Raw genomic sequence first — 17,230 nt, 5'->3', positions numbered from 1 at the left:
TGCCACTGGCAGCAATCCCCAGTCTCCTGCCTTTCTTCCAATTTCCAGCCATGGAAATTTCCATGAAAACCTCAAAAAATTGGGTATTTTAGTGGCTATGAAGGACCAAATACATATCTCATCACTCCTGGACTCCTAATACCAGGAATCTCCTGAAATAAATCAGTTCTTGAAGTAGTATAATTTTAAACAATTACTATTATGAGAGGGTGAAAAACCCCACAGGCAAAATTACAAGTCTCATATAATTCTTCTATGTTCTATTAATATGTGACCACTTCAAACCAACCTCTTAAAGCCACATAGTTAACTTTTACCTTCCTTTTACACTACAGAAATAAAAAACTGTTTTCAACTTCATGTATGATTGGGAGACTAAGATGGGAAATCTCATCTGACCTTAATTCTGATGACCAAACTTTGTTAAACTGTTATAACCGGTACGTGTTATTTTTTTACTGATTATTTTAAATGTAGAATGATAAGGGGTTAAATGCTGAAGACTTTAACTGATTCTAGTTACAGCACACCTGTGATTGAGGTACAACCAGAGTCAAGGGGTCTCCAGTTCTTTGCGTTTTCTCTATGTTTGCTCTGTTAAACTTCTCATTCAGCTCATTTCTGTACAAAGAGAGTGGAAGGCAGCTTGGTAAAGTCAGCCCTGTCATTAAAGAATATTCTCTCCATGCCAGCAATCTCTTCAAGAATTGACAGCTTCTTACAAGGAACCAGTATAAGCATACTGGTCTGGAAATGCTAGAAAACAGTGAATTAGGCACCTGAAATGAGATGGGACATTTTGCATCTTTCCCCAGGTTTTTGTGCTTTGATTAATCATTTGCTTGCATTTCGATAAGCAGCTGCATTGTGTGAGTGTATCTGAACCCTGAGATGCTTGTAGTGTTTCAGTATATTGCATCATATGGGAAGCAGTTTCCAGACGCTTCCTGAATCATATTGGTAAAGAAGTAACTGACACTTACTGGATTTAAAGGATGGTAAATTCCTAGAAACCAAAGGCTCCTAAGCAATAGACACTTTATTAAGAGAAGTTAGGTTTCCTTCATGCATCAACAAAATAGCTGTGGTTGTCAGGTTATGAACAATTTGACAGAGGAATTATTTTGGCTGTAAGATGGCTTTGACACAGAGATACGAGCTTTCTGTACCTGAGATGAAACATTCTGTGAATATTTAGGGCTTGTATGTCACTGCAGCAATGATGTACCCAGTTCCAGAGGTAGCAACAAAACTTGTTTTTTTTCTCAGGGCCTCATGTGCTGGAGAGTAGTAAAGCAATTCACAGGTATTCCTACAAGTCCATTGCTGATTTAGAGTGCACTTTTCAGCAGGTTTCCCCTGTGGCTCTCCTCTATAGTTTTTCATTGCAGTGTCTGACCATGTTCTTCAGCATGAGCTGTGGTCAAATGGAAGATATGATACCTGAGGGAAGTATTTCCATGTATCTGGTTAGGTTTAGTCTGTTTTCTGAACATGTCATCCCTGTATTCTGTGGCTCTTTGCATCATGCCAGACATGCATCTATATCTCTCAAGATGCAAGTTTTCTTTATATGTTGAAATTCCTTATATTGTATTCATTGGCATTTTATATTCAGCACTTTCTCTGGAAAGATGGAAGACATTAATATGAATTATTCCAAATGATCTTTAGTCTTCACCTCTAGACAGAGAAAATTCACATGTGGCAAGGCACATTACTGCAATGAAGCACCTGCACTGAACCATCAACCAGGAAAGATGGGAAGTCAGGACAAGCCAGGGAGACTGGAACTGCTTGCCCTTCGTTTATCTCTGCCTATAAACAGCCTATTTTATCACTGTTCTCACTTTCCCTCCTTGGAGTGATGAGCACAAACCTCCTTTCTTCCCCTCCCTGCCACCCTCCCATTGCACTCCCACTCCTATGATAGGCTTAGGAAAAAGTGAGATGATGACTTCATTTTCTGCCACAATTTACCTAAACTGAAAAAAAAAGAGAATTTTAATATTTTAAAAAAAAAAAGTCCGTGTAATTTAACGTGATTTCCAAACTGGGCAATAACATTGAAAGGCATTTAGGACCGTTGCCTCCCCAACCATCATTTTGTTGCAATCATCCTTCGTCATTTTAACAAAGGATTGATTTGTAGCAATGGCTTTACCATAGTTTATCAGCCAGTGCAATCTGACCCCCCTTTGTGTCTGGAATATTGATCCATGAAAGCTGACTCTCAGCTCTGCCTGGTACTTGAGCCAGGACTACAAAGTGTGGTGGGTGGGGGAAATTGTTAGCTTGTGTTCTGGAGAGAGAGGTATTTGCTGTAATAAAAGCCAGTTTTACAGAATCATCTTCACTAGAAATTAATTTCCTTATGAATAGACTTCATTATTGTAGCATTCACTGGTTTAGTTACTCATCTCCTGTTATGTTCAAAGTTGTGTGTGAGAGAGGTAATGTTGCAGACAGCACAAAGGCAGAAGCTGTTCTGGCTCCGCACTGATATCAGGAATGCCTTTTATAAGTAGCATAAAAATATGCAACCAGTTTACACCACAGAATACCTGAGTTTGGAAGGCACCTCTGGAAATCATTTAGTCAGGTTTTGAACATATCCTAGGATGGAGACTCCCTAACTTCTCTGGCAAACCCATTCTGGTGTTCAACGATGCTCCTGGTAAAAAAGTTTTTTCTTATTTTTAAATGAAATTTACTGATTTCAGTTTGTGCCTATTTCTTCTTGTTCTGTCATTGGATACCACTGATAAGACTCTGGCTCCATCTTCTTTATCCCATCTCATCAGGTATTTGTACACATTGATAAGATCACCCCTGAGCCTTCTCCAGGCTGAACATTTGCAGCTCTCTCAGCCTTTCTTCATAATAAAGATGCTCCAGTCCCTTAATCATCTCTGTGGCCTTTCTCTGAACTCACTCCAGAATTTCCATGTGTCTTTTGCTCTCGGGAGCCCAGGGCAGGACCCAGCACTCCACAAGTGTCTCACCAGTGCTGAGTAGAGGGGAAGGAACATCTCCCTCAACTTGCTGGTATCACATGGCCTAATGCAGCCAAGAAGGTTGTTGGTGTTCTTTGCCAAGAAGGAACATTTCAGACTCATGTTCAACTTGGTATCCACCGGGACTTACAGGTCCTTGTCTGCAAAACTGTTTTCCAGATGGCTGGCTTTCAGTCAACACAGCTGGGGATTCAGGCTGTTGTACCTGCAGAGTCTTGGAGAAGATCCAGTTGATCTCTTTCTCATAATTTCTCTTACTTGGTGACACAGACCCTTCAGCAGCATACACCTGTGGGCAAAGAGCCCATTTAGTCCCAGTCCCACCATGAGGTCCCATGCACACCTCTGTAGTCCCAGGTGTGCACAGCTGCATCCTCCCTTTGGAGCCTGGCCTGAGGTGAGGTCTCTGGTGTACTACGGTTAGTTGCTCAAGTGGGTTCTGGGGACTGTGCCCTGCCACATGTCACCACCATTGCAAAGCCCCCAGTGGAGTTTCTGGTCTCACTCTGTGCACTAACTGCTGTGTCTGCTGCCTGCTTCTGTTCACTGTGCTTGTGGTGATCATCAGCAAAACTGTGGCTTGCATGGAATTAATCATGTGAACTCCAGCATGTATTTAACACCCTCTATTGCGCTTTTTTCCTAGTTCCCACCAAAGTGTTAGTAATGCCTTACATTGAACATTATTTTTTGAGTCTCAGTACTGTATACTGGGCAACATAATTTTCCTCTTCAGTTGTTGGAGAAAAAAAAAGCACAGAGGGGACAGTAGGGAAACAGAGGTTACAGACTAAATTATCAGCAAAGGAGATCAAGTGCCGTAACCCTTAGCTCAGTCTGCATTGTTTCACTTTTATTTGCTCCACTTTAGTAACTGCTGTTACCAAGGTAATGAGAGACTCCTTGGCATCCAGCACACCCACAGTGCATCCATCCTCGCTACTGGTGAAAAGGAAAGGGAGCAGGAGTATACTCCAGTGCATGTCAGATATCCAAGAAAAATCAAGCTATTGAAAAGAGAGAAAGTAAACAAGATTGTCTGAATGAAATCAAGAAATACTTTTGCAGGAGGTTTCACTGCACAGGAGGGCTCTCCTGCCAACTCAGAGATTTGTGATGATTCTTTGAGCAAATAAGCGTCAAACACTCACTGATGTCCTGGCAATGACACCCTGCAGAGGGCCTACCACAGATGACGTATTCATCATCCCAATTATTATTGTCAGCAGGCACCGCTGAGTCCTTCTGTACTGGAGAACTGAGATGTTCTTGTGACGCAGCTCCCAGCTGACAGGATGATGTACCTTGGACAGGTTGTTTGCCATTTTTTGGTGCCTTTTTCAAGAAGTCTGCAACTCAGAGGTCAACGTCTTGAAATTCTTACTCACATTTCACTTGTGCAAATCTCCCACAGGTTTTGAGAACAGAGGCTGGAACTTAGTCCAGAAAAAGGAGAGGACAGATCAGTCTCCAGAATTCAGTCAGACAAAGCATCCCTCATGAGCCAACAAGCAGGAGGCAGCAGGAGTGGGAAAATATCAAGCAGGAACCAATCCCCACAGGATGGACACTCTCTCTTCCCATTTTGAGTAGTTGTTACAAGGATGTGCGTGTGTTTGCAGACCTTGCTGTGAGTGAACTCCGAAGTGCGAGAATGAGTCGGGTGTGTGCTGGGCAGATAAGTTTAATCAGGAAACCAGGTTGGGCTGGGTGTTATAAAATATTTCTGAGACTGAAAGGTGTTACGTTGTGAGTCACTTGGTTGAGGTAAGAGATGTGCTTCTTGGTCATTTAAACATATGTGGGAAAATCAGTGGGAACTGTGAGATAGTAGGACAGATAATCCAAGAGTTATTTTTGTATTTATTTCTGAATCATGATTATCTGATTGTGTTAATCTCTTCTTTTATATGAACATCCATATCCTGGAATTTCTGTGATTTCTCACACCATGTAGTTAGAAATATACAGGTAGCATAAGGGAGGTGAGGGTACTTTTCTCCTGTATTTAAAATTACAAACTCAACACAAGCAAAAATATCTTCCATCAGCATGAAAAGTAACATCTTGTGATGGTCAGGGTGAGGAAGGAGGAACTGTCAATATCTCTCTGGATTTCAGCACCTCTCACTTTAAAGTCCAGAAGGCCCGCACCTCTTCTCTCACACTAGCAGATATCACATCCCAGTTTTAGCCTTCTGCTTTGGGGTCCTGAAGCAGATCCGCTTTTATCCTGAGACTTGATTTCTTGACACACTTCAGTCAGGGTCAAGCATAATGGTTGTGCTGACCTCATTCAGGCTGTTAGCTTTTGGCAGCAAGGATAATGTGTTCGTGCTGGTCTACTTAGGTTTGATATCATCCTTGGGTAGAACTGGACAAAGTGGATTGAGGCATCTGTAGATCTTGTCAAGCACAGAGCGGTATTTAATTAGCTCAGTCTAATTCAGAGAGATCTTTGCCACACCTCATGCTCATTGCATACACATAGCTCATTGGCACAGTGCCATCACTGTGCAGCTGCCACTGAGCTCTTAGTCCTTCTGAATCTCCACTAACCACGGACCCTACATAAGCAATGAATAGCAGCAATCGCCATGGACATTTTTTCCCCTTTTCTTGCCTGGAATATTGCAGTTTCCCCCCCCCCCCCCAGGATACAAAATTGTATTTCAGTTTCCTGTAACTTTTTCCACTGCAGATAGGAATCTTGTACTTCTCTACTGAGGAATGCAACTGTTTGTTTGCTTATATAGGGGAGCTCTTTATATATATCTCACCAGTATTTTAAAACAGAGCTAGCTTCTACCCACTCTGAATGCCATCAAGAAAGTGTGTTTTGCTTTGTAAATGTTCTAGAGGACTATTCTTTCTTGAAACCATACATTTGACTTTCCACCTCAAAGCCTGAAACATCTTTCTGATTATTTCCTTAACAGTGGATAACAGGAGGAAAATTTAAGAAGGGAAAGTCCAGTAGTGTTGGATGTTGTTTTCATAACAGCCCAGCAGAAATTAAACGTACAGACCTTTGGGATGTGTTGCAATTGACTGAAAAATGCAATCTATTCTTTGAGGATGCTTATGAACAGCGAAGCATGTACATCTGCTGTAGTATGAGAATACCTCTAATTGTTTCCCCTTGATTTTGTGTTAATGCACCTAGACCTAAGGGCAGGGAAGAGTCTATTGCATCCACTGCAAATAAATCTGTGCAATTAACTGCTGATATATGCAAACTGACCTTGAGAGCTAAAACATGGCTGCTTCTAATATCAGGAATCTAGTTTAGAACAGGCAGTACAGGGATCTGGCCCTGGATCAATGAAGGAAATGTCTTGAACAAATTGGGACCATTGAGGTCGGTCTTCTGAAAAACATAATTAAATTGGGCTTGAACTGGAAGACTCGCACATCAAAGAACTGCAATGATCAAATGATTAGGGGATGAAGGAGAAGGGGGGGTCAACAGAAAGGGAGAAAGCAACAGCAAAGAGTGTATGAGGCAGCAGCTTTAGAGATGGTGTTTGATAAGCAGAAAGTGTTTAGAGGTATAAAAAAGGAAATTTAGTCAAAGGCATGTAAGTAAAGAAGCCAAAATGCTTGAAACAAATACCAGGATGTGTTGGCACACACTAGAAAGCGAAGAGCGTGTAAGGAAATGAGGAACAATAAAGCATGCAGAAAGACAATATTAGGAATGCAACAAGAAAATCCATGGGTAATGGAGCCTGTTGTTTGCAATATAAATTTAAATGCAGCATATAGCAGCTGGCCACTCTTATCTGATAAGACTGTCATTCTGTGAATACTTGGTGAGCAGAAACTGCAAAGTGAAGCAGATTATATATTTGAAATATCTGGGGTTTATATGTTTTATTTTATAGCATATTTTCCCTTAATTTTAATTTTAAGAGGGTTATTCTTTTTTGCTGACTTAGTGCCAGTGAAAGGTGCTATGTGGAGATGCCCTGGGGACTGAAGGCTTTTGTTTCCTTATAAATAAACATAGCAAGTGTAGCAGAAAAGCAGCTATCCTCATCTTGCCTTCTACTCACCTCCCTCTAGCTTTACCTGGAAGACTTTCTGTCTTTCCTGGGACAAGTCTCTGCAGACCAGTCAGAGTTTGGCAGAAAATAGCAGTGCCTTGTATGGCTTCATATTCAAAACCTTCAGCCTCATCAGCACGACTGAAATGATACACCTGTACTACTGTTATTTATGATGTAATAGGCTGGGGGTGCTTTTTGTTTGCCTTCCATTTGCTTTTGTGGTGCTGTTTCCCTGTGCACTAGTCGAGTTTTCTCCACAGCCAGGAGAGTTAGAAACGTACTCCACTGTACATGAACTCATTACTGATGAAAGCTGAGACTCTGAGCTGCGGTTAAGTCATTGAAGGAGAAGAATGTGAGATATCAGGAAAATGGCAAGGCTTCTTTCAGAGGCTTCTGTGCTGCAGGTACTCGGGGCAGCTGACAGGGCACTGGGGACTGGAGTCACGTCAGCCATACACAGGCATCTGACTGCTGTTGACTGCCAGCCTGGGGATGATAATGAACCCATGACTGGGCCAGGGAAAAGGCTACAAAGCTGCCTCTTTATGATCCCCCTTTCCTGTGCCATGACAGCAAACTTCCCCATAAACTGTCTTTACACACAGAGACGGTCCTCAGGTACCTTACAAACAGTAAGTAGAAGTCAGTAGGTATATTTATCTTACAGAGGAGAAAGAAAAGTTAAGTGAAACTCATCCAAGGCTACGTATCAGAACAGTGGTAAAGTCACCCAGCAGTTAGTGTTAAAGGCCAGATTTCTTCCCCAGAGATGCAGGCACTGCAGCCTCTCCTTTCAATATAATTACACAAACACTATCCATGACACTAGACTTGTATCAGCAAATTGTATGACGTGCCCTACATGTGGAAACATCACCATGCAAAAGAGAAGGTATGAGAGCTGGGAGAGCTGGGGTTTCCAGGAGGGACTTGGTGAATGATCTTGGGCAAGATATTTGAGGCAGATTGTGCCTCTTCTTTCTTACTTGTAAAAACGAGGTAGCAGTAGTCTCTTCCGTAGAGTGCAAGAACCTCATATGAAGGAAAAGGTGTTTACTATCAAAAGGCCATGCCTCTCTTTCCTGTTCAGTGACACAGCAGTTTGGTAATATGTAGCTGTATAACCAGGTGTGACACAGTCTACAACTTTGAGAATCCCCTGTTCACACAGTAGAAATAATGGGAGTGTTAATGCCCTCCAGAGAAATATGAATTATTCTCCTGCATGGGAAAAGGAAAGTGAGAATGACTGGAAAGGGAAACTTAACTGACAAATCTAGCTCTGTCCAAACTCACTGAAAAGCAAGAAAATATAGCAAAATGTTGACTAGGCTTATGAATTGTTGTGTCATGCAGCAGCCTAGCAGGGGTCTCATGTTTCCTTCTCAGACAACTCCTAATTTCTTACCAAACCATGAGCCAACCACAATGCAAAACATCGGGGTTATATTCCTCATAACGGGGGACCTCTGCTACCAAATGTCCATGCTAACATACGTAGGAATCCTATTCTGGGACATTCAGCACAAATTTATTTTTTGTTTGTTTGTTTGTTTTAGTGCAGACTTCAATTTGCCTTGCACATGTTTCAAAGCATCTCCAAATCTTTGCATGTGACTTTCTGTGCCCAATTTATTTTATGAGAAACATCAGAAAAAGATCTTTTGGTATGTATGCCTTGTTTTTCCTACCAGTGCCTCTTTGCATGTAGGTTGTACATGAAGGGAAAACTGCAGTCTGTATTGTGAATAAAGAATACTTCCCAAAGAATATTGGACAGGGTTTTTCTCTAGGGCTAAATGCAGGATCAATAAAAAAAAAAATAAAATGGTTATAAGCTCAGATAAAGAAGAGAATCCTAATTTTAGTTATCCCCCTTTTCGTTTGATGTGGAAGGAAATAAGAATACATAAAGGCTTTTATAAGAATTAAAGTAAGCTAGGGATAAAAAGCTACCCGAGGATTTGCTGTTATGGCTCAGAACCAAGGGGAATTTGGATTCAGATGATGAGAACAGGCCTCCAGTTGTATTTGCAGAAAGCAACAGGGTCTGTTGATGGACATTTATGTTTCATACCATAGGCAATATCGGTGAGACAGCTGCTCCTTAGTACCTTTGCAGCTTCCTTATGTGTTCAAAATAAGCAAGAGACAGAATAACTGGTAACTTCTCTATTCTGCTGATAAAGCAAAATGCAGAACTGCTGTAAAGAACCAGATAAATAAATGAACTGGATGGGTAAAAACAGCAAAGGGGTTCAGCTTAGCTGACTCAGGAGTTCATAGATGAAATCTGGTGGAGACTGGAACACAGCATTAAAACAGGGACCAAAAATAAATGTTGGGGGGCATTAAATGAACAAAACAAAAACACACACAGAAAAAAATGGACCTGCAAATGTTCTAGGGGAAAAAAACAAACCAACCCAAGGCATTTCTAATGAGTGATGTTGAAAATGCCGTTCTGCATTTCCTGTGTCACTCTCATTAGGAAATTGCCATTCTCCACAGATGTGGCTGCACTGGAAAGCTCTAGGAAACAGGCCACACAGACCTGTTGTTGATGCAACACCCCCCCATGCCTAGGGAAATGGATTATTTCTTCCCCTGGCCAGGAGCCACCAGGTAACTGCTCAGCCACATTGGGGTTTCTCTCACCCTCCACCCGCAGCTTCTCGTCGGTCGGCTCAGGCAATTCGGGGGCAGTGTCTTGCTCCTGAAGAAAAGTGACATTGCATGCAGCTGAAGTAAATATAGATGCACGTATCAAGTGGTGTTACCTAAATTTGTCTGTTTACCAAACATCTACAGTTGGGTTTTCTAAATGGCCTATTTCCCTTCAGTTTGTTTTTGTATGCTTACAAGTAACTGTCTGCATGTTTAAATTTTGTGCATATTCAAAAAACATGCAAGTAGCTTAGCAGTTTCTTTGTCCCAACAAATTAAATGGTTAAAGCCTGTGCTTTCCGATCAGTGAAGGTAGAATAATGGAACTGGATCTATTTTTCACAGGTAAAATCACACTAGTTAACAAAATCTGGCTGTGATTATTAAGGTTATAATGTGACACTCACAAGTTCTGCCTACAACTAGATAATTTTTCCTAGCTGGCCAGAAGTTTTACCCACTGATATGTATCAGTCTGTGTTGACAAAACCTGTTTGTGAGATTGTTCAGGTATCACAAGACCACTTTAGGAGAGGTATTAAATGAAGCTTTCAAAATATTTCCAGTGTTTCTGAGATGTAAAGTTTTCTTTTTGAAATTATGTGCTCTGTGTAGGTATTTGCCCAAAGTAGCATGATCTTTAATGAATGAGTAAATCAAACATGCCTATTGGATTCGTGCTACAGGACTGAATTAATTTTGTTACTACAATCAGCATTCTGGAATTAAAAATTGAACCATGATTTTCAGGATAGATACAAATGAAACTGACCTTGGCATTGAAGGTAAACATCGTTCTAGAGTAAAAATTTCCATCTTCTGCAGCACCAGAAATTCAGGCCAATTGCTAAGTGGAATTTTAAGTGCATGTTTCTTTTGCCCTGTTCTCTGTCTGCATGAAGGCTTTTCAGTTCAAGCTTCAAGCGGCATGATGCCAGATCAGTCAGGGTGTAGAGATTAGTTATAATGGAGCAGTGGCCCGTTGGGTGGAAACTCTTGTTTTTTGACTAGATCACTAAATGATACTCAGATTTGCACAGTGCGTTTGCAGAAACAGTAGCCCCCATTCTAACAGCAGTGTAGTTATTTTCACAGAATGATGTTACTATCTAGCACAGGTTCTTTAAAAAACATCTCAGGAACATGGACCTTCAAGGCCCACTGAAGTGAACTGGAATAGGGCATCCAGGTTCCCTGAAGAGTTTCCCAGGTCTGCATCCTCATCAGCATCTACATCCCTGTGCTGTCTGGAATGCCCTTTTCTTGTGAAACTAGTAGAAATTCTGGCTTCCAAAGGAGATGTGTCCCTGACTGATGTGCTCCTGAATTATACTAGGACTGCAGCGCGAGCTTACTGCTTAGCAGACACTGGAGAACCTGCACAGCTCAGAGCACCTTAACAGCAGAGTGGACTGCCTCTTGCCTAAAAGGGCTGAACTCAGGTTAAAGCCTTTTCAGTAGCCAGGATATTAATGACATCTCTCTTCCACGTGGATTCTTTGATACCAAATAAGAGGTGGACTCACAATGCATTATTTCCTTTGTAGAAATCTGATAAAGGTAATGAAGGCTCTCTCCTCTGCTTTCATGACACTTACTCTATATTCTTGAAATGTGTCAGTAGTAAATATTTCTGAGGCTTTTGCACTTCAAATTTTATCTGAAGTGATGAAAATGTCCCAAATGTATCGTGGGGAAGTGCCAGACAGGCAGATGCTCAGAAGTACACAGAATGTGTTCACTAAGTTTTATTTTCTCACAAAATTAATCTCTAAAGCTCGACTAATTTTGCACATTTCTTAAAACCACATGGCTTATAATGATGTCTCCATTTCAGCAAAGTGCTAGTAAAAGCGAGGTGGGATCTAATAGACTTATACCTGGTTTCCTCTTGCTGCATTTCCTAGGAACTAAGGTATAAGCACATCCCAGGATGTAAGTGCTTTAGGGTCACTAAGGCTGTTAGACACACATACTGTCCAGCAGCCAGGGGGCCGTATCTTTGGCAGAGAAATTACAAATATATTATGACTTTCCTGGATCAAAACAACCGTGAAAAGTGAAATTCCTCATGTACACACGCATATGTGAGCACATAGACTTTTACATTAGTGCTCGCAATGCCCTTTCCAGGTGATGACTATATACTGCAAGAAAGTGACTCTAGGAAGGGGATTTGTACCGTGGATTCCAAGACCTCACATAAGCAGCACTTGCTAGTAGTTTAACTATGTCAAACAGAAGCAAGGTGCTGAAAGTTTCAGCTGTTTCTGAAATTTGTCTGGTAAGATTTGGGGTTACTTTTGTCGTTCAAGTATTATGGATGTTAAACCTTCATAGAAGTGTCCAGGGTTCTTTTTTTGGCCTAAGTAACCTGAAATGTGAAGAAGTGACTACTTGCAGGGGTTAACTGTGCTGGAACATGAATGTATCGATTTGTTCCTTTAGAGTGTATGGAAAGTACTGCTTTTAATGGAGGAAATGAGATGCCTTAGTAAACTAGGAGACATGAAAGGATGAAAACATTTGTCTGCATTAAAGCTGTGGGGCATTAGGCCAGACACTATCAGTGTTATAGCCCTATACCTCAGCAAAAAAGCTGCTGTGAGGTCAGAGTTTCCCTTACCAAAATCCCATAGTGAATAGATGTTTGTGATGTATAAAGTTGTGTGTTCCACCATGCTCATAGCCTGGTCATACAAGGATGTTCAGGTTATAAGTAAAATAAAGCTGACTTAGCTCTGCACCTGACTAGCTACATTGATAATTTGGGTTTTTGATAAATACATTGCTTCAGTCTTGGGAATGGTAAAGGAACTAGGTAAAGTTGGTACTTAAAAAAATAAATTATATGACTAGTGTCAGGGAAAGATCAGGGAGAACATTATGAAAAATAAAGAAAAACTTCCCCACGTGCACACAAATAAACACAAGTTTTGGCAATGAAAGACTGAAAGAGAACAATATCTTCCTGTGTGAGACTGCCCTGCCTAGGAAGATACCGGGTTATTTCCTGGGGGATCCGTTGGATGGATTAAATCAGCCTTCACAGAGTGAGCCCTCTTGAAAATTGCCTTTTATGGATTATCTTTACCTCTGTTCTGAATCCTGTTACAACCAATTCTTTAAATACTGCAACCATAACTTTTCTTACATTTAAGACCATCCTGTGAGTCAGTTTCATTTAGAGGCATACACCTCTTTAGCTTAGCTCTTCCTGAATACCTCCAGCCTAGGACTGCTTCCAGGGCTGGGGAGCACAGAGCAGGTAGGACAGAACCTCAGCTGCTTGGAAAGGTGAAAACAAGAGCAGAGCACTCAAACAAAGCAAATGGCATAAGTGACCCTCATGACGGTACAGGGGTAGTAAAATATTTTTGGTTGCAACCTTGCTATGGCTGCAGTATTGAAGAAAAAGTTGTACAAAGGGCAATGAATTTGTTACACTTCACCCAGAGTTCGTTCTTTTTTTCTGTTACTGTGGAAGCAGTATCAGTCACATTAATACGGGTGGACCTTACTAACAACAGCCACACATAGCTGGAGAAATGTGTGCTTGTAAATGTTCCCCCTCTGTGGTTTATAAAATATAAGGTGGTTGCAGAAAGCAAGCACTTCATGTTAGAGCTATTAATTCTTCTCAATAAAACCAGCTTCTAGAAAAGCCTAGTCAAAATCTAAGTTGCTCTGTACATATGCACACCGGATCACAAGCAGCTGTACCCCCGATAAGTGCAGAAGCTTAGGCAAGCATGAAAGACAAAAGCTAAACAAAAGTAATGTTAGTTAACCTGGCTTTGAGCCTGTAAGCACATAGGTACATAACTGACTTTAAACTCCCGAACAGCCCCACAGATGCTCACCAAGCTAGCAGTGGCTTAACACCCGACCCGTGTTCCTACGTATGTAGTACTGAGGACAGATTCAGATGCAGAGATATTTGCTTTCCTTACGACCATTGTCATTGCTTGGTGAGTCAGGCATAAACCACCGGCCATGGACCAGGGATAACACGAGACCTACCTTTTCCACACAGTTTTTGGAAATGCAAGGGATTAAGGACTAATTTTTGTCCTGACATAGTCCCATCCCATTTTACACATTGTAGATTAAACCCCTTCAGATAATATGCATGAAACTTCACTCATTACCGCAGTCCTTCAAGATCTGCAGCTGGGGGCTAGATTTCCTATCACAGAGGTTCACTGAAAACAGACATAAGAGAAGGTTAAGGAAAAGGGCATCTCCAGAAAAGAAAATCCAATTCCTCTGCAGCACCTACAAAGGCAAAGAAAAGTATATTAACTCACCCATACAGTCCCTGGAAGCTGGGTCTCAGGGCACTTGGAGACAATAGTCAGAGCTGCTATCCATCCACCTTTCCTCTTTTTTTTTTTGTCTTTCTTTTTTTCCCAGGTTGTATGCTGCAGCTATAGCTTATTTGTCTGGCAGTTAGCTTTTACTTGGTGCTGTGATACACAAAGGTTATTGGAATTTATATGCAACGCTCAATGAATATAGAATTAAAAAATGCCTCAGAGACATTGCTGAAATGAGATGCCAAATCTCAGAAGTTGTATCTTTATGAGGAAAATTTGAATACAAAACACCAAGGTTTATGACTCCTACACATATTAATTCATACCAATCCATGTTATAAGAGGACTAAAGGGGCTGTTTTTCATCTTGGGCTGAGACAGGAACTCGGCCAGATTTACTGACTTGCTGTGAGAAATCTGCTTTATCTGGCTGATAGATACCTTTAAAATGTAAATCAGAATGGTGAGCTTATCACAGGGCTACTATTAGCAACCCATAAAATGCTTGGTATTGCAGGTCAGAAGAGATTTTGGGAACAAGGTAAGCAAACTGGTCAGCAAAAACAGACCCTAAACTTGACATTTAATTTTCTTTCTGTCTTACATGAAAGTTACCGGAATTGAAATAAAAACAAGTTTTATTGTGCATTGATCCACTTGGCAACTAGCAATTACCACGGCTTTGTGCGAGAGTCTGGATTTTAGAAGATACTATCCATAATTGTGCAGACTCAAGAATTCTTACCTCATCTGTGGCCCAGATACTTTTTCTGTCTTGAGAGAAAAAGGAAAACCAGCTGCCCTATGGACATCCACTGCTTAAGAAGCCCTGTCCACTTCTGTTCTCACCAGTGCCCTATAGGTAGACCTTTGCATTTGTAACCTATTTGCTGTGTCTTGAACGGGTCACTTCAGGATTACATTGTCGAGAAGCCCAAGGCTCAGAAGCCTGAAATACTGATGGTGGCAAAAGATCACAAAGGCTAGAAATTTACTCTGCAGACAACCAATATTTGCATGAATAGTTTTGAATGCATTCAACAACTGGACTGACGGCAGCCATGATATTTCCATCCTAGTACGGTTGTTACTGTTTTGTCCTCCTGCTGGTAAAAGCACACACTGCACTCTCTGTGCCTTTTTCACGCACTCATGCAAGCACATACAGGCAGATGATGCGCTTTCAAGCCATCCACAGATGGTTTCCCCATCAGGGTTTACTTTGCCATTTAGACCTCCTGCTTCACAGCCTCCTCTCGGTGTTGCAGTCCCTATTTTCTGTAATTAACTTCTGTTCCTCCCCCCATTTTTTTTTTACAAATGCTTTTCACTCTGATGCTTAGAGTCAACCATCTCCCCAAAGCACTGTGATATTTAACAGCATCCGGAAAAAATGTGGTTAGAGAATTGGGACACTTAAAGGAGACACTGCTCTCGTAAGTGTGCATTCACATTTTTGAATAGATATTCAGAGGGTGGGAATGTAGATGAGGGAGAAGCTATGAAAGGGCTTATTACTAATTAACTGTATCTATTTCTCCCCCTTTTAAACTGCTTTTTGTTTATCATTTCAGCTGGTAGGGTAATACACTAAATTAAAGCTGCAGAACACAATTATAATTAAGATTCAAAAAGCCAATTGCCTGTTAGTAAACTACCAATTGATAATAATGTAAGGGATATTTATAGCTCTTTGCTAAGTATGCCATGGATTTGCATCAATAACGTACTTGCTAATCTCCAAACATTTTGTTCAGTAGCCTTTTATTTACTATTGAAGGTAAGATTACTCTTCTCAAGCCATCCTTTCTAAAAGTATCTCACTTCCATCTTGTTTGCAGAGTTCAGCAAACACAGATGCTTCAGTCCTTTCCTCTGCTATGAAATATAATAACAGTATATAATTACTAACATCACACCATACAGAAAACCTTGCCGCAAAGAACACACTATACATAGTTCAGCATTCATAACATCTTGCATTTCTACAGATCCTTCTTTCTGAGTCGTTTCACATATTCTATAGATGAGAAACCAAATCACCTTACCCAGGAGAGGAATTGGCCACCGTTGGACAGAGACCAAAATATAGGGCCCCAGTTTTCATTCCTTTCACAGGGAAGTGGAGCAAGACCCCTTTAAAGAGTTAAAGCAAAAAAGTACCAACGTAATAGATTTTCTTTTGTGTTTGTTGTGTGTTACTGGGGGATTAAGAACTAACTTCTAGAATTTCTTTATTATAAAATATCCACATAATGGTAATTTCAGTTGTATGATGAAGTGTAAGTAACTGCGATGTGACTGTTCTGTGAAATGTGTTTCTGGTGTCACATGTTTGCTAAAGTTTGAGTAGCCTTGTAGGGCTGATTATTGGAGTCATTGTGAGACACTGTATTATACCATCATGTACAGCAGTAAGAGAAGCAGCTTAGGCACAGGTGACTGACTGCCATCCACTGTTTAGGCACTGGAGGGGCAATTGATTTGTCTCATCTCTTATTGTGCCATAACTGCTCTTGAAACACAAATGCCAAAAAAAAAAAAAAAATACCAAATGTATGAGCACCTGCATGACTGAGAAGGGGTATGGCATATACCAAGGACTGAGGACAGGGATGCAAGGTTATATAGTGGGGTGATATAGGTTAAATAGAGGCAAAATGGCCATGTTGGAAGTTATAGCCTGAATTACGCCTGTAGCTACCGTGACAAGTGACGAGCTTGAAGACTAGAATGCACTGTCTTGGCAAAAAAACTCTCAGAAAAATACAGCTCTTTGTCAACCTGTCCCTTCCTTCAGAGGAAGAACGAGGCTTAGAAATGAATGATCTGCCCATTCGTCAGCCCTCCTTAGTAGTAGGATCTGGGCAAGGGAGAGATAGAAAGAAAACAAGTTTACCTATGTCCTGCACATGTAGGAAAAATGTCAGCAAACCTATGTAAGAAGTTATACCCAAATCTGAAGCAGGACTGCAACTTCCCCCAGCCACAACTGGCCCTCTGAGTCAGCCTGGAAATTCTTTAAAGACTTGCAACTTAAGCTGGAAAAGATTTATAAAAAGGGGTTATAATGGTGCGAAGAGAAATGGGCAGGATGCAAGGGATGGCTGTGGGTGCAGGTGCGAGCTTCGCTGTTGCTGCCACATAAAGGTTTGAAGTGTGAGAGCATGAG

At 41.1% G+C, this 17,230-nt stretch overlaps 1 protein-coding gene across 8 annotated transcripts in view; it reads left to right on the top strand.

Moving 5' to 3' along the window:
- Positions 1–17,230, top strand: part of LRFN2 (leucine rich repeat and fibronectin type III domain containing 2) — a 160,839-nt gene that overhangs the window by 101,486 nt on the left and 42,123 nt on the right. The window lies entirely within an intron of this gene.

This window comes from Falco cherrug, chromosome 13 (assembly GCF_023634085.1).
Source record: "Falco cherrug isolate bFalChe1 chromosome 13, bFalChe1.pri, whole genome shotgun sequence".
Taxonomy (NCBI): Eukaryota; Metazoa; Chordata; class Aves; order Falconiformes; family Falconidae; genus Falco; species Falco cherrug.
Note: the sequence above shows the minus strand (reverse complement) of the source record. Positions and strands in the feature narration are given on the sequence as shown.